Source organism: Meriones unguiculatus, chromosome 7 (genome assembly GCF_030254825.1).
Source record: "Meriones unguiculatus strain TT.TT164.6M chromosome 7, Bangor_MerUng_6.1, whole genome shotgun sequence".
NCBI lineage: Eukaryota > Metazoa > Chordata > Mammalia > Rodentia > Muridae > Meriones > Meriones unguiculatus.
In genome coordinates, this window is record NC_083355.1 from 39164718 (window position 1) to 39189521 (window position 24804).

Here is a 24804-nt window from a genome sequence, read left to right on the forward strand (position 1 = left end):
ATTTACCTTGTGGTATATACTATGAGGAACAGAGGTGAATCTGTGTGCAGGAGGTGGCGTAGTGTTCTGCCACCAGTCCCCTGGAGATGCTGACGAAATGGCTGTTCTCACCTCCAAGGACTGAATGGCCCTGTGAGCTGCCATGTGTGCAGCGGTTGGACCTGGTCCTGCTGCCTGTCCTCGAGCTCATGGGATTGTTGCAGTGAACGGGATGCATGAGTCTCTCTGACTCACGTGAGACCTCTCGGGCAGGACACAGGCTTGCTCTGTCAGCAAGTTTTAACCGACTTTCTACTGGTCACCAGGGCCTTGTGGAAAAGCTTGCTTCCCACTTCTTTGAGGTTCCCCCATAAATCTGGAAGCTCCCGAATATGGGGACCAAGCACCTAGCACCAATACATAGTAGCAGCAAGGGGTTTGTTAGGTAAGTAAATCAGAAGGGTTGGAACTAACGATGCTGAGGATTGGAAGATTTGGGAAGACAAAGGACACGTTTCTTCCTTAAGGTTCAGTTGTGCTGCAGAGGGCATGTAGTAATATCGTTCACCATTCTGGGGAAGGCACACCAAGAGTTAGTTTAGAGAATGTAATGTCAGGGACCATATCACTGGAATTAGTGACAGGGACCAGGATTCTATTTGGATCACAAATGAGTTTTTTCACTCCTTGTAAATGGTCCTTTGGTTAGGGTAGGCACACTGGGATATTTATTTCTAAGTCTACAGTCAAATCCATTGCACAAGGATCTGAAGTCAGCTCAGGGAAGTAAAGAGTGAAATCAAAATGTTTGTCAGAGAGACTTAAAAGGGTTTTGAAGAGGCCGTTCCCATGGAAGAGCAATCGAGTGGCAATAAAGCCTCTTTGTAATCATGTTGGTGGCAGCAGGAGGCCAGCCTTGGGTAGACCCAGGCTCATTTGCATTCAGGAGGAGCATAGGCCCTGGCAGAGAGAGGTGGGGGTGAGGAAGTCCCCTTGGGACTGTGGTTGTGGCTACTGGGGATGTCCCCAAGGAATCTGGCACAGAGGCAGCAGCTGGATGGAGAGCCGCAGGCATGGCTGGAGTCTGGCTTACTGGCCCTGTGTCTTGGCACCTCCAGACTGTTAACTCTGTAAGTCTTCTAAGCTGGCTAATAAATAGGCAACATAGAACTGTACTACTTGGTCTCAAAGTCATCTCAAAGATGGCTTCCTTTCTGAAGCCACCACATCATTTCCCCTCTCTAGGTGCTTCCTTCTGACCTTCAAAGGCGGTGTGGTGCTTAGAGCAGCCTCTGCCAACTGCCCCGGCCAGCTCTGCTAAGTTGATGCACCACAGCCCATAGGGTCCAGGCATCATCCTTGTAGCCTCTCATCTTATAGTTGCTTCAGGAATTGGAAGACACTTGGAGATGAAGCCAGGAGACAGACAATAGAGCCCAATGGAAGGACACTGGGCCTGGTGTCCAGGAGACCGAGCTGTGTAGGTAGAGATGTACAATTGTCTTTTTGTGTACATGGGGCATATTGTTTTTTCCTTTCAGCTTTTCATAAGATCTCTCAAAGTTACCTGGCAAAGAATGGCTTGAAGTGAGATCCCCCACAATAGTATTGGCCTCACTTGAAAGCTTTTTAGAAACTCAAGTTAGAAACTCTGGAGTGCACCCCAGGATCAGTGACCCAGAAAGATACCCAGGAGGTTCAGGCCAAAAGAAACAAGCCTTAAACAAGGATCATGCCTAGTCCAGCTCAATGCGTGGCATCTACTGGGGGCTGGAAGGTCATCTGTCCAGGTAAAATAGCCAAGTCTTCAGGCTGCTACCCTTTCCTCTTTCCGCTAAAAATGTTGCTATTAAGTGTCTTTGTCTCCGTCTGCCACAAGACAGAGCTGGTTGCTTAACTTACTGCTCATCCAGAGTATCAGCTGCCACACGCACAGCTCATCTTGTCTGCGATTTCTACATTTGGGAATTGGGTGGTTAGAGCCTCTTTGGGCTTGAGACTTCTGAACCAAATGGTTACTGCCCGTGAAATGTCAGGCAATGGTGTCTACACATGTATAATACATAGGTTTGCAAGAGTCTCTTGTAAATTACAGGCTTTATGACCCTGGTTTTGCAGATGGATGACATGAATTGTAACAGCACCATATATTCCTAAGAAGATAATGCCTCCAGCAATGGAGGCCACATAGATCACCGCCAAAGAGGAGACAGCAGCTAGAAATGTGAAAATTTTATTTTTAAGTGTTTCTGGTGGTTTAAAGCTGTCATCTCTGAGGTCCCCCAAGAAGTGACAGGTTTTGAACAAATACCATTTGTCATATAAACCCCAACCCCTCACTATCATCAAGAGTAGCTGACTGAAACTGCCAAACTGAATATGAGTGTGTTTGGAGAGAAAAGAACCCTTCCATCCTGCGCTACTTCCTCTTCCTACACACACACACACACACACACACACACACACACGCACGCATGTACGCACACACGCACTCACTCACTCACAAAAGAGAGATGAAGACATCCACACATATATGCATACAAAATGAACAGATAAAGAGACCGAAAGACGGATATATATATACACAGATACAAAAATATACACACATTTACAAATACACATACATATAAAACACACACAGGAAAAGACATACATACAGAAACACACACACACACTCACAAACACAGTCTCTTACGACACCAGCCCTTAGTGTCTAAAGAGAGTTTGAGCAGTAGCAGCTGGCTAGACCAACACTAGTTGGTCTAGTTAGATTAGTTATTCATGATCAAGCCACTGGACCCTATTAGTTAACAGGACATGCCTTGAAGCCAGATGATCTTGGGTTCAAATCTCTGTTTCTACGACTTATCAGATGAGCCACTTCAGGAAAGTTACTGAATATCCTTGGGCAAGCAGAAAGCATAGTATAGCTTGGTCTTTGGCTTTCTTCTCACCTAGGAACTAGCCTGTCCTTGCTCTCATTCATATCTCCAACTACTAAGGCCCCCATCTACTTCCTCAGCCTCAGCTGAGAGAGCATCTAGTCAGTCTCTTGCTCCTACTTCCCATTTCTTCTGCCAGGAATGCATTCCTTGTTCTGCTGCTCCCTCCTTCCTTCCCTGCCGATCTCAGTTCTGGCTGTGCTTCTCCTGAAACCATCCTGCCTGGATGTTCTTCCTCAGCCCTGCTCTGTGCTAGTTTTATACCCAGCAAGCATCACTCCTCAGTAACTGTCCATGTTCCCTCTCAGGATGCATTCTTCACAGAGGTGCAAGTGCCTGCCATGGCTGTTTGATACCGGGTCCTCAGGACCATGGACAGCGACAGGTACCTCTGTAAAGTGCTGCTGAGGGAATGATGCTCTGAGTGAAAGGAAGGTACTTAGGGCATTCTGGTTGAGAGGATTGACTGAGATAAAGTGTACAAGACACTTAGCATAGCTCCTGCCAAGTGGACTCACAGCCACTTACATTTAATGAACATGTAGTAAGTGCCTGACGTGGATTAAGTACTTTGCCCATATTAATTCACTTGATCTTCCAAACAATCCTCCGGCGGAGATGCGGTTGTTATAGTACCCACTTAAGCAAAGAAACAAAGAAACAGATGCTCAACTAGTAAGAACTGAAGCCACCACTGAAGGCTGTACACCTAGCCTTAGCCCTCTAATGCCTCCTGAGACGTGTGAGCTGAGGAGGAATCTGTGGCTGGCATTGGAATTGTTTCCATTTCCTCTGATCCGTGCCACTCACTACGCTGTCTCAGTCAGGAGACGGTGGCTGGCCTATCATCTAGTTTACGGGACACAGCCTAGAGCGTTAGGGACAGGAGTTTGGTGTTCTGTGTTTGTACCCTGCTCCCGAGTCTCACTTTCCGTGTGATCGTGGTAAAGGGACCTCTCTTCTCTGAACCGCAGCCTTTTTATCTGTGTAATGAAAGCAGGCATTTTCAGCCCCATCCTACGGTCGCAGAGGTCCTTAGGGGATGCTTGGATGGGCTTCTGTGGGAAGTACTGTCGGAGCAGGGGACTGAAGGGGGGAGTCCATCTCCTCCAAGATGTGGCACTCGGTGACTCCCAAGTGGAGGCTGCAAAGTTCTCGACTGCAAGAGGCAGGTGGCTGAGCCTGTGCCGGGTGCGCACCTGCTCAACGCAGCCCACACCTGGCTACTGAGCGCCGCGGTGCTCACAAAGGCATCCCTACCTCACCAGCTGTCTCTTAATAAGCCAGGAGCCTGGGTTTCTTTTTTAGCCTGAAATCCAGAGCCCTGTGAATGAATTTTTCATGTGAAGTTCCTTTGTGGTTTTCCTAGAGCACTCCGTGCTGATGTGATCATAGGAAGCACACCTGTGGGCTGGGTTGGGCCAAGTCCACCACTTCTGCATCCAAATTACTGTTCGGAGGGCTGCCTCTCAGGAGAGTCCTAGGGGAGGAGCTTGAGTCGGCCCATCCATGCCCTCTGCAAAGCTTGAGGACTGAAGCCGAGGGATCCATCTTCCTCTTACATTTCTTTCTTTTCTTTCCCTTTCTTTTTCCTGTGCTGGGAATAGAACTTAGACCCTATACTTGATAGGCAAGCACTTTACCACTGAGCCATGTCACACAGTGCTACAGTACATCTCTCTCACGTCAGTTTATTGTTTTAATTGTCATATAAACAATAATTAAACATAAATGGTGTAAAAAAAGTATACAGTAGAAAGCCTATAGAAAGTAAAAACCCCGGCCTTCTTGCTAGAAGTGAATCAGCAGTTTCCCGTGTCCCTCTAGCATAGACTGGCTTTCTTTGCATACTCAGCTCATATTCTGCACATTTTATTCTGTAGTTTTATTTAATGTGTCTCGGACATATTTTCATATCACCTCACACAAATCCATCTCTTCATCTTTTACTGCCCTATAACAAGCCATTTAGTGGATTTACTGCCATTTATTGTATCAATCCCCATGACCAGACTCTTTTGGAATATCCAGGTTTTTATTCTACAGATAATGCTGTGGAGAATAGCCCTGTCTGTGTGGCATTTCTGTAAACCTGCATGTCTGTAGCTTAGGAAATATTTTGAGTTTGTTGAGTGAGGTTGTACACACTTGTAATCGCAGAATTTATGGGGAAGAGGCAAGCACAGCAGGAGTTCAAGGTTATCCATTGCTACGCAGTGAATTTGAGGCCAGCCTTGGATACATGTGATTTTTGTCTCAAAAAACAAATGTATGCATTCCTGAGGGGGTTAGTGCCAAGACTGATGACCTGAGTTTAGTCACGGGAGCCCACATGTTTGGAAGGAGAGAATCCCAAATCCTCCAAGTTGTCCTCTGACCTCCACTCACACCCTGTGACACAGCATGAGGCCTACATACTCACACAAATAAGCAAGTAACTGTAATAATATAGTTTTTAAAGTGAAGAAGTAGGATATGCATAAAAAATGTTATCTGAAATCCATGGAGATATGAAAAGTGATGCATTAACCTAAAATGCCTTTTTCCTAGTAGGAATTAAATTTCACTGGGCAGGAATCTAATGGAGCCAAATACTAATAAGAGTTGTAACTGTGAGTGAGAAGAATTGGTATTTTGTGTGTGTGTGTGTGTGTGTGTGTGTGTGTGCTGCTCTTCATAGCATCCATGTAACTTTTTCTACATTTAAAATAATTTCTAAATTAAATGTGTTAACCAATTATTCTAATAAAGCAACCAGAAAATCAAATTTGGGGTTAACATTATGGCTTACTTGAAATCTTATATTATGAATTATAGTATAGTCGATCCTACTATTTAAAGTCTTTTATGCTATAGTTTTTTTTTTTTCTTTTTAAATTATAGGGCTGGAGGATGGCTCAGTATTAAGAGAGCCTGCTGTTCTTGCAGAGAACCTGAGCTCTGTTGCCAGCACCCACGCTGTCACTCCTGACTGCCACAGCTCCAGCTATGGGGGTTTGGTGTCCTTGCCCAGCCTCTGCGGGTTCTGGATTTACGTGTGTATGTGTGTGTTTGCGAGCACCCACAGAAATAAAAACACACCTTTAGAAACGATAGCAATGATACGGACTCATGGGACAAAATGGCATAAAGATTTAAGCGAGCGAATTTCCTGCTATTTCTGCCCACCGGCTCCTCTTGTGCACCAAAGCAGCTAGCATCAGCCCAGAGTGATATCGCTGTAGACTCTTCCTGACATGTATGCATGGATCTATGTGGGACAGTCTCTCCTTTTGTTTTCTTTTCCTTTTCCTTTTCTTTCTTTTTATTTTTTTGATAGGGTCTTGAAATGTTGCCCAAGCTGACCTCTATGTCAGTAATCCTTCTGCCTCAACCTTCCAAGTGCTAGAAATCCAGGACACAGGGCAGGCCTATGTATTTTGAGCCAGTCTGAGGCGCCACCGACCTCCTCCATCAGCCGACTGACAAAGCCTTTTCTTTCTGGTTTCTTTACCTATATGCCCCACATTCAGCACAAATACTTCTTTTTCAAATAATAATATAGCTAACTAATGAAAGTAGTCGAGTTTTGCGAATGTAGATAATCTGTAAACAAGAGAGAAGAGTATAAAGTTGCCTGCAGCCCCTCCGGCCACGGTCGAGCCGGCCGTGCTCTGGTACATCCTCTGGCTGTTTGCTGTGCATGCTGACATATGTCTGGGAGTGTCCAAGTGAGGGCAGAGCCGATGGCCCTGCCACTTTCACATGCTTCCTTGGTTCCCATTCTTTTAACTCATTGTTCTGGTGGGACTCCTTTCTCTGTCTTGAACATTTTTACAAAACTTGAAAGCTGAGGGCAAATGAATGTGTTTTTGTTTTGTTTTGGTTTGGTTTGGTTTTCATGCCTGTGAAGTGGAGGGGGAGTGGTCAGGAGCGGCCTCCTGGAGGACATAGTACTAGAGAAAAGACCCAATGGCTGGCCGGAAGTCATTAATTTAGAAAGGTGCAGGGATATCAGTGTGCAGGATAGGGAACAGCATAAGCAAAGCCCTGGAAGTTAGCAGACGCCTGGTTGACAAAGCCTGGGTGAGGTTTGATGGTACAAGGATTTGAAATAAGGAGACAGAGAGCTCTTAGAGGTATCTAAGGGACCTGGTGTTTGGCCTGAAGATAGAGGAAACAGATGGAAGAATTGGATCCCTGAGGGAAAGGGGGGATGGTACAGCCAAGGCTGAGCATTGCATTTTGGGAGGTGACAGTTGTGGGCAGGGATGGGAGAGGCAGAGTTCCCTGACCTGACCGGTTTAGGCAGACCCCTAAAATTCCTGCCCAGCTCTTCCCGTGGAGCCAGAGCCAGTTCTGGAAATGGTCATCTGAGTCGTTTTGGCAGTTGTGAGGCTCTCAGCTGGTGGAGGTGGCCTCCAAGCCCCAGAGCTCCTGTTAACAGGACCATTAACAATGTGACGGAAATGAATGTGGAAAACTTGCATTAGAGAAACCTGCAGCTGCTTTCCATGGCCTGTTTAAAGAAAAAAAAAAAGAAAGAAAGAAAGAAAGAAAATCACTGAACAAGATCCTGGGAACCCACATAACATCAGAAGCCAGCAGATGGTGTAGCCATGCAGACCACGGGTGGGGTGGGTGGGTGGGGCTTCCTTATTCATTATCCCAGTTCAGCAGGCTCAGCATCTCCCGGACATCAGCTGCTGTCCACCTGTGCAGTTGGAGAAGCCAAGGTGCTCAGAAGGAACAGGATGGTCTGTGTACTTTTCAAAATCAGATCAACACACTTTTCTCCCGAAAACCAGAGTGTCCAGGGTCAGATGCTCACAGGATCACAGAGGCTCTTCCAATCTGAGTCTCATCCCTGTGGACCACAGCAACCCTGAGCCATCCAAACTTGTCATATCTGCAAGCCATTCTGATCAACACTCCTCAGACCAGGGCCTGTGTTCTTCTGTATGAACCACCTATGTTCATATATGCAAGTGATACAAGAAAATCCATCAACTTAAGAGCTCAGAAATGGAATGTCTTCTGTGCAGCATACATAACGCTGACCTGGTAATGGTTTTTCTCTTTCTACTCAGGTCTAGTTCAGAAAACTCTCCAAAGTGCAAACAAGAAGAGTCGGAGTGTGTGTGTGTGTGTGTGTGTGTGTGTGTGTGTGTGTGTTTACATGTGTGCACACTCATTTGTATTTGTGATCTTTCTTGAATGAGACCTGGTTAGAAACACAGTCAACAATGCACCTGTCCACTCTAGTTCTCAGGCTGGTCATAGTGGCTGGGAGGTTGGAGTGCAGGTGCCCAGGTGTCTGAGAACACCCACATCTTGCTACGAACTCCAGCCCTCCCTCCCTCTCAAGAGTTTGTATACTTTCTCTGAAGCTTGTTTTTTCAGCTGCAATTCAGGCTGTCTCCATGGGTGTGAGCACTTGCAGAGACTAAGTACACTTAGCCTGTCTGTTAGTGGCAGCTGTCACTTCGGTTGTGGCTTAGGTTGGTCACATTTTACCTTGAGGGATCTGGATATGCTTGGATCCATCCACGCACAAAGACAAATCAGAGCTGATACAAGAGGCTAAAAAAGAGCCCTCTAGAAATCCAAGGGCTGAGAGAGCACTGGAAATACAGTCTGTCAGAGCACTGTAAGAATAGAGAGAGACGCAGGCATAGCCCAGGCCATGGTCAAGTTTACAGATGGAGTGAACATAACAAGTCAAAGCTGCAGGGCAAGGCCTGAGAAGGTGAGTGCTCAGACTGTAGTTAGATGGCTGAGAGAGAGGTGCAGAAGAAGAGGGCAGATAAAGTCAGGCCGTCTTGACAGCCAAGGCCTGGAAGGTGGGGGCTGCTTCAAGCAGTGCTGTGCCACCCCCAAGGGGGCTTCTGTGACATCACAAACTTCAGCAGATATCTCTCCTGTGGCTTTGAGGACACTGAGGACCTGGATCCGCTTACTAACCAAACGAAAGCAGACTTTTCATTGTTCTTTTTTTTTTTAATGATTTTTTATATGCTTAAGTATGTGTGTACACACATGTGAGTGCCACGGTGGGCATGGGGAGGCCAGAGGAGTCAGTTCTCTCCTTCCACCATGTGGGTTTCAGGAATCACACTCAGACTGTCAGGTTTGGTGGCAGGCACTTTCAACCACTGAGCCTTCTCCCTGCCCCTTTGCCTTGTTCTTTAATGGCAGGGAAGTTGTGGACAGAAAGTCTGATCTCCAGGCTGGGACTACATCAATAAAACAGAAGATCCAGTGGGTGTGTCAGGTCCGTGTTGTAGACCAATTTGTCCTAGAACAGAGACAGCTATCCAGAGGCTGTTTGGAATATGCATAACATTCATTTGCTGATTTGCATTTCCTTCACTTCTTAAAAAATGAAAAGCAAGGGCAAATAAATGATGAAGGGAAGGGAAATGGAACGCCTAATAAATGAATAGGCGGCAGTGATCAAAGGGCTGGGTAGAGTAGGAGAACAAAATGAGTTCTGTTCAAGAGGGGACAATGAACTGCAGGATGTGGGAGACCCATGCTTTGCAGCTCTTACTTTCCTTGGGGAGAAGGTACAGAAGGAAACAGCCAAGCCTGAGTTCCTTCCACACTCTATGTGAACCTAGTCAGCTCACTCTAACTCTCTAAGCCTCAGTTTCCCTGTCTGAGCAGTGGGCATCCTAGTTTTTTGTTTTTGCTTTTGTTTTGTTTTGTTTTGTTTTGTTTTTGCTATGATAAACCACAGCTGTAATTCATCACTTACAGAATCCAAGGCATGAACTGAAGCAGAGACCACAGAGGAATACTGCTTATTGGCTTTCTCCCTGCTCGTGTTCATCTACCATTCTGAGACAACCCAGCCCCACCTGCCTAGGGATGGTACCACCCACAGTGGGCTGGATCCTCCTACATCAATTAGCAGTCAAGAAAAATGCCCCTAATGACAGGTCCACAGGCCAATCTGATGGAGGCTACTCTTTAGCAAAGGTTCCCTCTTGGCAGCTGTGTCAAGTTGACAACCAAGACATCCGTTGCAGTGGGGCATCATGGTACCTGGCTTGCTTGCTGGAAGTGTTTGTGGGAGACTGGCCTTAGCCGTGTAGATTAGAAAACGGAAACCCAACCGAGGGCAATACTGCAGGGATCAAAAAAGGGAGTTTCTTTTAGCACAGTTCAAAGATTATTACTGAAATCAGAGTCAACATGGGGTGAAATGTGCAGTACATATGCTTAGAGGTCTGAGAAGGACTCCTAAAACTGTCACACTTGAGTTATGTGGTCTTAAGTTTGTCACTTGTCTCCAATGAGCCTCAGTTTCCCATAGGTCAGATGGGGACGATGGTCCTTGAACCATACATCATCAGTCAAGGAATTAACCAAACTAGACAGTCAGATGCTACTTGGTATGTAATAATTAGCAGTGGTTTCACTCTATTTTTTTTTTGCCAGACTTCTAAACATAATCATTCACCCAAATTTATTGGTAGAGGAGAACCTGCTTCGTTAAATTATAGAGACTAATGACAATAAAATAATGTCATTTAGAGGTTATTTTTATGAGCTGCAAGAAAATTTAGAAACAAGTACCCTGGAAGCTGTATGTTTCTTTCTCTTTCATAGTCAAGGCATTTTAAATTTACTACAAATAACAAGTCAACCCCTTCCTCAAAATATACCTTCAAGCAAATCTGGCATGAGGAACAGCACCTACAGACTGGCCGACTCCCAGCAGGTAAAGCAAAGACCCTAACACAGAGCTGTGCATGACCACTGGCCGTACATATTCACCAGCATCAAGTCATAACCACACAGCTTGAAACTCAGGTGCTCGCCATTTTTACCTTCCACCAAGATTTTCAAAACTTGTGTCTTGGATCTATTTTATATTCAGGGCTGCAGGGGCTTGAAGGTCTTGAAGGTTTTGAGGAAGGAAGGTCTTGAGACAAGTAGGACTAGGGTTCTCTCCTCACTTGAACAAAAGCATCTGGTGTGTGTGTGTGTGTGTGTGTGTGTACATATGTACACAGGTGCACTTGACCATGAATGCACAAATGGAGGTCAGAGTCAATGGTGAGGTTTTCCCTCTATTGCCCTCCACCTTTCTTTATAACTGAGTCTCTTACTGCATCTGGAGCTCCCTGTGTCATCTGAACTGTCTGACCAGTGAGCACTCTGCCTTTTTTCTGGGCCCCTCCTTTCCCAATGATCTTACCGGCTAGCAGCTCAAGAAGTCCCAACCTACAGCTCATCAGCCATGTTCTGAGAGGCTGGGGAGAGGTGTCAGCTCCTTCTACAGCCTGCTGGGTACAGAATTGTTTACTTCATGTTCTGTATGGAACATTACACTTGTCCGTCAGAGAAAAGCCACAGCCATAATACCATGGCCTGTTTGGCCTCCTCGCTCAGACCTGATCATGTGACCTCCTGACACACCTTGAACTTGCTGTTCAGGCATCCTTCTGCCTCACGTCCTTGGAGCTTGATGTTTCCAACACCCATCTCCAAGATTTCCAGAAAGCTGGCTCTATTGCTGCAACACATCAGAATGTAGAGGTACAAGGTGGGTCTGCCGTTCTCAGGGAGGCCAGCTTTGACCATTCTGTTTTTGCTGCAAACCACACTCCTTCCTCTCTGACAGGCCAGTTCTGTTTGCTCATCTTTACTGTTTTTTTTAAATAGACTTCTATTACCTCATGAGCATATCATTTTCTTATTTATTGAGTTTATTGTGTTCTGCTCATCCCACCCACCCCCCAACTGCATGTTGCATAACTCCCATGATTTCAGTTCCCTGAGGCTGGGAGACCCTTGTCTCTTTTGTCCACAAATGTATTCCAGATGTTAGGGCCAAGAATGTGGCTCAGTTGGTAGAGAACTTACCTAGCATGCGTAAAGTCATGGGTTCTACTTCAATAGTGCACAGACTAGTGTGGTGGCTCATGCCTGTAATCACAGCACCTGGGAGGTGGAGGAGGAGGATCAAAAGTTCAAGACCATCAATGGGTACATAGGAAGTTCAAGATCTTCTAAGAGTAGAGACCTTGTCTGACAATAGATGTTACAGATGTCTAAAGTACTCCTGATACTGGATAGATGCCCATTTGTAGGATGGATAGATGGATGGGCAGATGGGCAGATGGATGGACAGATGAACAGACAGATGGATGGATGGATGGGAAAATACATGAGACATGAAATTCAAGCATACTTGCCTTTTCTCTTTGGGGATATTCACTCTCCATCTACTTAAATCCCCTAAGCTCCTGGTCATAACTGAGAAGGCTCACTCCTGCTACCCTAGGGGCCTACATGAGCCACTATGGCCTCCAGGGAGCCATAAGACACAGGTGAAATGCTCCAGTTCTTGGTTTTCTGGAAGGCACACTTTTCTCTATTTACTTGGTTTCTGCTTCCTAGGAATATTCTTTACAAATAAACTAATAATAATAATAATAATAATAATAATAATAATAATAATAGGAGGCAGTGTGCTGGTAGCTGGACACAGAATCCTCTCAGTCCCTGACTGTTATATCTGGCATCAAGCCTGCTCATCAAACACACACATATACCCCTATGAAATAAAACTTCACCCATGTGAAATCTAAAATCTTGTTGTGATATTCTGCAAAAGGACTTTTAAAGTTCACATTTGAAGCCATTTGACTACAAATTTCTCAGGCCCCTCCCACTGACTGTGATTTTCCAACTACTATTCACTAGCATTCCTGCAGAGCAAGGGAATTCCAGCCTGTACCTTATTTTTATTGTGATGAAATTTTAATAAAAATACTCTACAGGCTAGTTAATGAAGTTGGGTTGACATGAAGTTGACATTTTTATAGACATGCAAATAAACATTGATTCTATTTCTGTCTTTTTCTTTTTGTATTTTGGGACCAATATATTTTCAGGTCCTATTTTTTTATGTATGTTTGTATGTATACATTTATTTTATTGTAGGTTCTTAAAAAGCTTCTTTGTCCCATGGCCTGCACCGATGGTGGCTGGTAGATAAACTAGCTATGCTGGGGACACTTAAGGGAAACAAAAGAGGCTGGGTCCTGCCGGTAGCTCACTGCTGAGGTCTTTAACAAAGCTCTGATTATCTAAGCCTGAATCACCCTACCCATAAGTAGGGGGTTATGGCTCTGCACCCGGGTGATGGGAGGAATCAAACAGAATAACGTATGTCAAAAATGTTTCTAGTTTCTTTCCTCAGCAGAGGGAGCCCAGCACAGTCCGCATGGCTCTCAGACATGCCGCGCCGCATTTCCCCAGCTGCTCCCTTAGCATGTTCGGCTCACTGGTTGCCTGGGTTCGAGTAAGTCTGGACAGTATACACACATGAAGGGGTAGCAGAGCCAAAATGAGAGCCTACTGTGTGCTAGATGTTCTCAGCACACCATGCTATTCATGTCACAGGAACTTGTGTGAAGACATGTCTCCCTGCCTTCACCTTCTCTTGCTAGAGCACCTCCCTCTGCTTCATCGTCAGCTAGGAATCATGGGTTGCTCTTCATCCTACTCACTCTTCCTGCCTCCTCATCTTACCCATCAGCCAGTTGGCAAAGTACACCTTCAACAAGAGGTTTCCCGCTGCCTTCATGACTGCTGTGTCCCCTTGCCTGAATAATGCCTCTCCAAACCCACCTTCCTGTATTCAGGGGCTTCCTCTCCATTCTATCCTTTGCTGGGGATTCAGGGTGATTTTCGTCATTGCTTTTGTCTAACTTGGCTTTGTTTTGTTTGAGACAGAGTCTCCTGTAACCCAGGCTGAACTCAAATAGCTATGTAGCTGAGGCTGGCCTTGAACTGGTGGTCCTTCTGTCTCCACTTTCCAAGTGCCTAGATTACAAGTGTGCAACACCATGGCCAGCCAGAGCATTTTTTAAAAGTGTTAAACCAGATCAGTTTGTTCTCTCCCTCCCCTGCCTTCACGCCAGCATGTATCTTCCCTGCTTACTAAGAGACTTGCATGACCCAGTGTCCATCTTGGCTCCACAGCCCCTGCCTTCTCAGGTCCTCCTGGTTTCTCTGAACCTTTGCCCATATCAGTCACCAGCACTCTCCTGCTTCTCACTCAGAATAGTCCTCAGCTTTGGCTCCCGGCTCCACAGCCGCCTCCTCAGAGAGGCTTCTGGATCTTTCGCTGACACACCCCTGTCCTGCGGAACACTGCACTTGTTTTGTCTCATGCATACTTTGTTCCATTACTGAGGCATTGTCCCCACAGCCAGTCACAGCAAGAGGGCAGAGCCTGCTCTCCTGTGCCCACCCTGGTAAACAGCACGGAGCCTGGGGCCTGGGGCGAATTCAGCAGCAGTTGTTGAATGAAGGACAGCTTCATTATGGCTCAGTGTGGAAGCAGATGTTCTACTGATGATGAGCTGAAGTCCTGGCCCCTTTAGGATCGTAGAGGCCTCCTCTGGACTCCCTAAGCACCTGTTCCCGTTTTCAAGATAGCTAGTACTCTTCTCTAATTGATCTTTTCCTTGTCTCTCCCATTAGATTATGAGCCTCTCAAACATAGATGCCATGTGTGCTGGTGTCTAGTCCCAGGAAACGTGTGAGGGATCAATAGAGCTACTAAGGACAGAGCAGGAATCCAAGCAGGCTGTGGACTGAGAGTACTCCTGATGCCTGTGACTGCACCAGATGGGTAGGATTATGGGCTGTATTAGTATGATTCTATGTTATTGTCATCATAGGATAAACTGCATTAATGCCACGCTCCCATGATGCCTGTGACGTACTTGTCATGTGGCTGAGACCCAGAGGCTTCCAAGGAGGGTCTTAACTCAAGATAGACATAGAAACAGAATCAACATCGGAACTCAGAGCCTCCTGGAAGTCCTGGTCTTGATCCCTCTCTGCTCATCAGACATCACCTTGCTTCTCTCAGACCCCATGTCCTCACAGGAGCAAAGATGATGAGGAAGACAGGGGAGTGACAGGACTCTGAAAGTGATCATTGACTCTGAAACTCATGTGCAGGAAGACAGAATCTCACAATGGGAAAGCCATTGTGGAACTGAGAGTGTTCCCAGGGCAGGGAAGTGTGGCTAGAACAAGCCACTCTTTCAAAATAAGAGTCGCTGACTCCTTCTTGTATGTCAGATGGTTCCTTCTTGGTTCGTGTGTGTGTGTGTGTGTGTGTGTGTGTGTGTGTCTGTCCCTTTAGTGAAATGTCTTCCTAGGGAAACAGAAATAATAAAAATCGTATTTAAAGCCTGTTGTGCTAGGCACTGGGCTAAGCATTTGATGTGCTTATTCATGTAAACAATGACCTCATTAACTTGACTGAAAAAGACCTCCCAGTGTGTAAATCATGATTTTTCTTGGGCTTCCCATGAGCCTCGTTTTCCACTCTGGTTGACCACATAGGTTCCTTAAGTCAATGCTGGACAGCTAGCCTGCCTTTTCCAGTGTATATTGTAGACAGTACACAGTGGCCTTCACATAGAGTGCAAAGCCAGTACTGTGGTTTCTCATGCCCCATGAGGACAGGATTCCAGGAGTCTGATCTCATGCAAGCACCTCCCCTGAAGGAATCACTACCATCCTCACACCTTCCCAGGTCACCTACAGGACATGTGGCACAGAAAACATAGAGATGGTTTGATGAACTAGGCACTGTGTTTAGCCCAGCAGCGTACAGCATTCATTCCTGTTTTATCAACTTGTAGAAGTAGGCTGGTGTGACGGGTTCCTGGGAGATCATTCCATCCATCTCTTTCATATTAAACAGGAAGAAACAGGTCACAGAAGCTATAGTTAAACTTTTCTGAAGACATACTTCACATCTCTGATAGAACTTTAACGAGAACCCAGCTCTCCTGACTCTTAGTTGAGTGGCCCTTCCATTAGGGCAAATCCAGGACAGCCAAGGCTACATAGAGAAACCCTGTCTCAGAAAACCAAACCAGGGACAGAGTAGGGGCTTGGGGAGATGACTCAGTGGGTACAGTGCTTGCCACACAAGCATGAGGAATAGAGTTCAGAGCCCCAGAATCTATGTGAAAGCCTGGCATGGAGCACATGTCTTTAACCCCAGCAGCAGGGAAAGGAGAAATGCAGACGGGCAGATCCTTGTTGCTCATCAGCCAGCCAGCAGAGTCAACTGACTAGGTCCAGGGTCAATGAGAGATTCTTGTCTTAAAAAAAAAAAAAGTTGGAGAACAATAGAGGAGGACAGCCTCTGCCCGCAATGTGTGCACATACTCACATACACAATATATATATGGGTGCCTGGGATAGGTAGACAGAATTTTTAATGCTATTCTTTCTTCTACTTGTTTGAAATTTTCCATACTTAAAAAGTTTCTTTTTAAGTGGAAAGAAAGGCCCTGGAAGAGTGTTTGATTATAGCAGCAGTGGGTCTTGTTTTTATACTCACCTCTTCAAAGAAGATGTGTTTAATTCCTCCCAGAGGAATCTTCCCTGTGCATTGAATCCCTCTGCGTGGCGCATAGCCTGTCCTGCACATAATTACTAACGATGGAACCGGATTGGGCTTTTCCCTTTCTTTTTTGTCTACCAGCCAGTGCGTAAGATGTCCCTTCTTTGAAGCTCTAAGCCTCCTTGAAAGCCGGCCTCAAGCTTTTCCATTTCGGTCTCCCCAGTTTCTGCCCACATCGTACTCTCAAGGTCAAGGTGTCCCCAACTTGTCCATTAGTAAGTACTGAAGTGCTGTTATTTACTAAATATTTTTCTTGGAACCGACTCATTTCATCTACTTTGGTATGTTTTCAGAGGAAGCTATATGTCGTTACTGTGGATGGGAAATTAGACATAGAATCTAGGGATTTAGCATCCTCATTCTTCTAGCAGTCATTATGAAGCGCGTAGAAGAAAAGTGTTCAAGAATGTGCAACTGAAAAATGTCAATTTAAACCGTGCTTTGGGAAACACTGTCATTAGCTGTTGTTTTCCTAGGAATAGCCTGATTTTATAGCTCTCCACAGAATGCAGGTGCGTGTATGTGTGCCCATGTGTGTGTGTGTTCTGTGACAGAACATGTGCACTTGGCCATTATAACTGGCATGTCATGTCCTCCTGCTCTGCCCTGTCCTCCGGGAAGTCTGACTTGTATGAGTCAAGAAGGAGGACATGGCATGAAGATGAGCTAAGCGTTCTGTGTACATCTGTTAGCATAGCTTTCTTGCTCTCTGCTGTCTTCCTTGCACCATGATGCTCAGGAAATGAACACCGCCTTGGCTTGAAAGAGCATTAGACAACATTAGCTGCGATGGCAAAAAGGAAGAGGACTGAAAAGAGCTAGAGCATCGCTGTATGGAGAAGATTATATGCTGAAGTGGAATTTGTAAACTGGGAGCTCCCGTACAACTCAGGACTGCTCTCGGGAGTGCTGAAGGATTAAAACCCTTGAGTTTAAGGAGGGGCACGTGGTGAGCTATGTGGGCATGGACCTGGTTTTGCAACTATACAGACTGGGTGTAAGTCCAACTTAAGTCATTTTGAAAAAGGACTTATATCCTGTGAACTTCATTTTTAACATCTGTGAAATGGGGATAATAACACCCTCTGGCCAGGGTTGCGTTCAAAATTAGTTAAGGAAAAATCAAGCAGACCCTGGGCTGTAAACCATAAGCAGCCAGGTTCAGGTTTCCCTGAACTCGTGAAAAGACTTCCTGATTCATTGAAGAAAGAATAAACTCTAGCATGTACAAGCTCAGGGTTAATGTGGATAGTATTTGTTACTGAAATCCAATATTTTGAGACTGGGTTTTCCATTTGTGTGTGGCAACTATCCAGTGTTATATTGATTCTAAAGGATCACTCTGTGATTGCCCAATTCATCACAGTGTTCCAGGACACTGCCTTACAATTGCCAGAGGTGTCACGTGGCTCAACAGTCTCCCCAGCTCAGCTGTAAAGTCCAGGAGGACAGGAGCATGGCTTCCTTAGGTGATGCTTCCAGAGTGGATACAACTTATGAGCATGGTGGATTCATAGAGCAAGTGTCCTGGGTCACAGGACATGGATTTAAATCCAAGGATGGTTAGGGTCTTAGAAACACCTGATAACACAACCCTGTTTCCTGCCAAGGCTGGGGACCACTAGCGGGGGGAGGGGGGGAAGCTATAATGTTGACTTGATGATTGATGAAGCCTAAAGGAGGGATGGGCTACATCTATGGGAAATGGCGCCTCCTCGACTAATTCTCAACTATGTAAACTCAGTTCACAGGGGTAGCCAGCAGACTGCAAACAGTGTCCCCTCATGATGAGAGAGCAGGGAGGTGGGGGAGAAATGCTGAACGTTGCATGAACAAAACACTCACCATGGGAAGGGAACCACAGAGGGAAAGTTGCATTCCCTTAATTAGGTTTTTCTCCTATCTTTTCTTCTGTCCAAGAACCAATATCCTGAAAATCATATTAATTAGGCACCTAATAACCAGTTAACCCATTCGTCAGGCAAGCATAATCCTTGAGAGACAGTGTGCTTGAAGGGGAGAAATACAGCTGAAGACCTACATTTAAATAAGTCTCTGCTACAAAATAGCCATGCAAACTTTAACCCTTGATTATTTGCACTTCCATGTCCTGAGCTATAAAAAGAGATCTATGGTCTCCTCCTAGCAGGGTTGTCTGGGTAGTCAGTGAGATCACACGTGTGTTGCTGCCTCATGACTAGTGCAGGGCAAGCCCTTCGGAGTGTTAGAGTGACCCAAAAAGCTAAGAACACAGATGCTGCTGTGCCAGTGTCCTGCTTTTGATGCTCTTCTTGGAAGAGCTAGTTGTGAAATGGACAGAGAGCGTGGTTCTGAGAACATCTTGAGTGAAGCAGGAGGATGCATGAACTCAACTCAATGGGAGGCAAGAGATAGCCCACTCTGTCCTAGCTGTTTCTGTCCTGGTTCCTGTCAGCCTCTGGCCACCTCTTACAGCCACATAAGCAGCCCAGGGAGCCGAATTCAATGGCAAACCCTCCTCCAGATGAATAACTTCAGGTCTAACCTGCACAGGGTCTGGCAGAGCCTTCAAGATGAGCCCTGTCTTTGCTTTCTGACCAGTTTCACCCAGCACCCAAACCTTTCCCATCTCTCTGGCAGGTGGCTTGCTGTGTGCAAGAAGCCTTTCTTTCTCTATTCAGCCTCAACAAAGGGCAGCCACTCGGGTGGAAAGTTTGGAAGGAGCATCTTCAATGATTGCAGGGCCTGAAAGAATCCTCTCCAGCAAGCCGGGGTCCAAAGAAAGGGCTGTAGGGCTCTGGGCCTGATGTGGGAAACCTACGTGCCCTGGACCCCTATCTTGGAAGGGAAGTAGAGAAAGCGGGAGTCGTTTTATGGCAGTTATCTCTTCCTGTGTAAGACAGCTTCAGGTGTCCTCATGCTGCAGGTCCTGCTGCTACCCTGCAGTCTGGTGGGATCAGCATCAAGTAAGGGAGAAGAGGAACACTGGGAAGTGCTGTTAGGGACATGCCAGTGAGTGAGATCTAACCCAGTCTCTGGAAGTCAGCGTGGCATCCTAGGGCAAGGGACATTTTCAGAACAGCATGTGCAGAGGCTTGGAAGCTAGCGAGACTTGAGAGGGCCTGTAGCAGAAGGTGGCACAGCGCAAAGTGGGTACCAAGTATCGCCCACCTCTTGGCTTTGAGGTGACTGGACACAGCTCTATGGCCTTGTCCTCTGACCTCAGGAAACATGTTTAAAATTTTAAAATCACTTTTCACGTACACGGGGAAACAATTACTGAGACCCCAAGGACATGCTAGAGCACAATGACGTGGAGACGTCTTCAGGATCCTTTTCATTGTTCATCCATTTGGCAAATATTTATTGAACACATACTGTGTGCCAGGCAGTGCTCTAGGCACAGATTGTACAGCAGTGGGCAAAGCAGACAAGAAGTCCATGGCCTGCAAAGTTCTCATTCCCACTAGGGCTGAGGGTTGCAGTTTTAACTTGACTGTTCAAGAAAGTCCTTGGATTTACATAGCAATTTGAATAAAAGGAATTGGCAAGCTTGGTACATATTAGGATTGGAATTGGGCTGTGGGTATTCCAAGTAGAAGAACAAAAGATGCAAATAGCTAAGACCAGCGTAGGCTGGCCTGTCCAGCTACAAAAGGACAAAGAGGCCAGAGCTGAGTGGACATGAGAAACAAAGAGGGTGAAGCCAGGTTCAACAGGGACAGCAGAGCACTATAAGTATGTGCCTAGAGGGAGCAAAATATAGAGAACCTGGCAGGTATTGAGCAAAGAATCAGTGGCCGATATGTTCTCACTCCAATGTAAAGAATAGCTCAAGAGAAGCAGCAGAGGAAATGAGGAGCAAGAAAGAAGCATATTTCTGCATTCAGACCCTCAGCATTGCCCAGAGCCATGCCATCAACCTTCCCAGAGTCCCAGGGGCCTCAGCTTCTCTGAGGGTGACTGATGGATCCCAGGGCAACCTCAGAGCCCACAAGATTGTCAGTACTGGGGTGCAGCTCCCTCAAGCCCTTCTTCTGTATCAGCTCTGCCTTGTAGCCTGTGGGGTTGTGTGTGTGTGTGTGTGTGTGTGTGTGTGTGTGTGTGTGTGTGACCAAACCTGCCAGCACACTACTTCAGGCCCCAGCTCATGTCCCCAGGGCAGTGGACTCATGGAAGAACAAAAACAAAAAGAAATTCCGAGACCGTGAAAACTCCTGACAGCCTTTTATGATCTTGCCGAGCAGCTCCAACTTTGGGATCTCATCGGCTGGCTGGGTCTGCATTCTAATGACTTCGATGTTCTGTGCCCCAGTTTCCTCATTTGTAAAATGAGATAATAATAGCTTCCAGGCCAGTGGGGAGGATTCGGTGAGGTGACAGATGAGAAGCTCCTGACACAGCACGTGGCACAGGGAAGGTCCCCAGTGGTACTTGTTGGGAGAGACAACGATGATGAGGAGCTAGGACTTTAGAGAGTACTCCTCACTCCCCAGGAGCAGCCCAGAAGGACAGACTCCAAACAGTGAAACCCCCACTGTGTGCCCAGAGAACATCTCCTTTTAATTCTCCTTAGCTCTGCTAGTAGTACCTCCCAGGGTCTATTGTATTTATTGACAGCATAAGCCGGCTGAAGTCTGGGGCTGTCAAAGAACATGCCCAAGGTCAAATGTTTAAGTGGCGACATCAGGTCTGCTTCATTCCAGAAATCAATGACTTCTGTCATCCAAACATGTAGTTTTAACTCTAGCAACTTTAAGCCCAGCCTTGCTGGGCATCCGTCAAACCCAGCTCACTCCCCTGGCAGGAGCGGGCATTGGAAGCCAACAAGAACTTCCCTTGTCTTAATGGCAACATGTGCTTGTGCAGGTGTTAGGCTGTTTGGTAGCACCACGTTTTGACATGGCTGAACTCTCCATGTCCCTACACCAAAATATGCCTGGGTCCCAAGGCTTCTACATCAGAACTGTACAGAATGTGTGGCCTGGGTGACAGATATTCCCTCCCATTGTGCAACAATGGCGACCTGAAATAAAGGTTTTAGTGGGACCATTTACTTGAAGGCTCCAGGGAGGACTTCCCTTGCCTCTCCCAGCTTGCCTCTGTGGCCATATCTTCGCTCTGTGTCCCTTGGGGTTCAAATCTCCCTGACTTTACCCAAAGAGAAGTCGTAGCAAGCAGGTGACACTGAGCTTATTTTCCAAATCAGGTATACTCTGAGGTTCCAGGTGGGTGTGGTTTTGGGGTGGACACCGTTGAATCCGCCGTGGCAGTCTGCCCTCTGACCTCTCAAAAGCCCCTTCCGTCCCATATGTAAGATACATTCGCCTTATCCCAGTATCTCCCCCGTGAAATTGTAATGAACGCCAGCATCAACTCCAGAGTTCTGTATAGTGCCAGCTCAGAAAGCTCCAGATTTCATCATCTATACATCAAATAAATGAGAGGGAGGCATGACTCTGAGGCTGATACAATCTGAGGCAAATTTCCTGTGTAGCTGGCTCCAAAGAAGAGTCCAGGGCTCCTCAGCAATGAGAAAGGTTGTTCACCAAGGTCATCCTGGCTGAGCAGAGTGGGTCCTTGTCCTGTGCGGATCCATGCTGGGCCTCAGTACAGGCAGCAGCAGACTAAACACGAGGAAGAAGGCCGGGTGAGAGCCGAGCTCAGGTCACCCACGGGCTTCCCTGGCCCCTACGCCCCTCCTCCTCTGCCTCCTACACTTATAGAATTTACTTATGTCTTGACTCATTCTAAAAATGATTTGTGGTGAAAATAGAGCAGGATTTCTCCAGGCTGGAAAGAACCGCTTCCCACACCTCGCATGAGTCATCCCTGCCTGCCTCTGCTCTGGCCAGCCTTAGAGCACTGCCAACAAAGGGAACTCCCTCTCCAGCCAGCCAGGATGGATGCGGGCAATAACGCCTCCGTGCAGCTTACCTTAGCTGCTTAGCTGCTTAGGTGCTTAGATGAACACAGGGCCCTGGCAAAGAGGAAAGGGAAAGTACCCTGGTCCAGGGAGGCTTTGCCTAGGTGGCAGTTATTACTGAGTGAAGTCACATGGGGTGATGGTGTCTCCCTGTCTCTGTGGATATGTATGTTTTAGATCTCACAATCCAGTGTTTTCACACGGACCTTCACTTTCAGATGAGAGCGGCCTGCGAGGCAGGTGAGTGTGGCGGAGAAGAAAGTAAGCAGGATCAGAGCCTCATGTCCTCAGGAGAGGGAACAAGAAGAAACCAGGGAGGGTGGAAAGGAAGTGATGGCTGCTTTGTCTCCGGCCTCAGCCAAAGCCCAGAGGAGCCCTTTGTAGCCAGAACAGTGCTGTGGTCTGAAAGCTTGTGCCTCTATCTCTGTCTCCTCCAACAATTCATGTATTGACATCCTAACCTTTTCTGTCATATTGTCTTCTCAATATGACATTGCCATCTATGAAGTTTGTGCTTGAGAACCACATAGCAGAATCAGAAAAAAAAATTCAATTGAAAAACAAAAAAAAAAAAAAAAACCCACCTCACAATGTTTCAAGTAAGTTTGCAGTTTTGTATTAGCTCACATTCATAGCTATCCTGGGGTACACACAGCCTAGGTGTTGTCTGTTGAACACGCCTGCCTCTATAACATATCGGGAGGAAAGGACCTCAGTGAGACAGTTAAGTTATGAGAGTGGAACTCTCTTGATTGGGCTTTGTACTCTGATAAAAGTGGACCCCGGGGCCTCCATTCCCTTCACTGTCTTGTAAGGGAAGCAAGAATCAAGATGTAATCTTGGACTGCCCAGTTCCCCACGCCGTGAACACTAAGTGCTGCCTGAGTTGCTGAGATTGGGGTACTTGTATCGTGGCAGTGTAGAGAAACTAAGAGAAATAAGATAAAATTAAACATAAACATAAATAAATAGATGTATAAAATATAAATAAAATGAAATAAAAAATAAACTCTAAGCCATGATGCTCCCGCCATGGAGGTGGGTGACCCCTCTGTTGTCACTCACTCTACACCACAGGGTCAGCAACCCACCCACAAATCGCCATGCCAACAGGCAAGCCCAGCCATGATGGCATGTCACTGGCCTTTGCAGAGGCCAGGAGAACCCTCGCCAGAGTTGGTAACCTCTTGGGCCCCCATTTTTAGAAAATCACAAGCAGGGACTTTTTCTGCCCAAACCTCGTAAAAAATGGATGGTGTAGTTGTATAACAACCATGGCTTTTTACGAACTTCACCTTCCTGTTAAAAAGCTGCTAACTTCAAAGGAAAAAGATTGCTCCAGGCATTGCAGTGGTTGTAATAAAATGCATTCCCCAGAAACGGGTGCGCTCTGTTTTGGCCTCAGACAAGGAGTAGTCACGTGAGTGCCCACGTGCCAGCTGCCTTTTTGGTGACAGGTTTTATCTTCCTGCAACTGATGTATTCTGAAGACTGCCCGCCCATGGCCCTGACCTACTTTCCTTTTACAGGATGGTATCCAGGACTTGGCAGGGGTGCCCCGCTTAAAGAAAACCGAGCCCAGAGGCCGAGCTGGGATGCCCAGAGACCAAGGTGTCTCTTGGTAATCTGATTTATCAAAAAGGAGGGAGAGAGTCTGTGTGTGGGGGAGCTAGGCAGAGAGCTCAATGAATTAAGAGGTTGCCTTCATGAGCATTAGCAGTAGAGTGTGAATCTCTAGGACCCATGTAGAAACCTGGCAAGTGTAGCATCCCTTTCTAATCCCAAGACTTAGGAAGTCAGGAGGGGACCCACAGGGCCAGCAGACTAGCTAGACTAACCAGAAGTGGCCTACTCTCGGTCCATTGAGAGAACTGCTTCAATAAATGAAGTGATGAGTGATCCAGGTAGACACATGATATCAACTTTGGACCTCCACACATACCCTCACACACTTGTATATGCACACATGTGCTCACATGCGTGGGAGCACACACATACACCACACCCATGCACATGCAAAAGAGAAACACACAGAGAAAATCCCAGACTAGCTCTCCAAGTCATTCATCACTTAGTTTAATATGAGGTGCCAGGCTTTCCAATACTCAGTATACAGCAACCTCAGCCTTCATCCACCCAGGCTGAGGCTGCCCAGGGAAACAGCAAAGCAAACAGACAGGAAGAGCCCAGGCCTTTGAAGAGATCATGCCACAAAGACTGTTCCAGCCTCTGGATAACCAGGCTCCTGTGGCTCTGTGTGTCTCTGTGGGATTGAACTCTTGACTCCAGTGCCATTTCTATTGTGAGAGTCTGGAAAAGGCAAATGAATATGTGGATTTGGTTCATAAAAGTCAGTTTAGGAGACAACGCCTCACCCAGCAAGGTTGTTTATGGTATGTCTCTAGAGCAAAACACAATAGGATCTCTCTGTGTCTCTGTCTTTGTCTCTGTCTCTTTCTTTCTCTCTCTGTCTCTCTGTGTCTGTCTGTCTATTGGTCTCTCTCTCTCTCTCTCTCTCTCTCTCTCTCTCTCTCTCTCTC

At 46.5% G+C, this 24804-nt stretch overlaps 1 protein-coding gene across 2 annotated transcripts in view; it reads left to right on the plus strand.

The window, feature by feature from the left end:
* Window positions 1-24804, plus strand: part of Asic2 (acid sensing ion channel subunit 2) — a 1053308-nt gene that overhangs the window by 814041 nt on the left and 214463 nt on the right. The gene's annotated exons all lie outside the window — the stretch shown is intronic.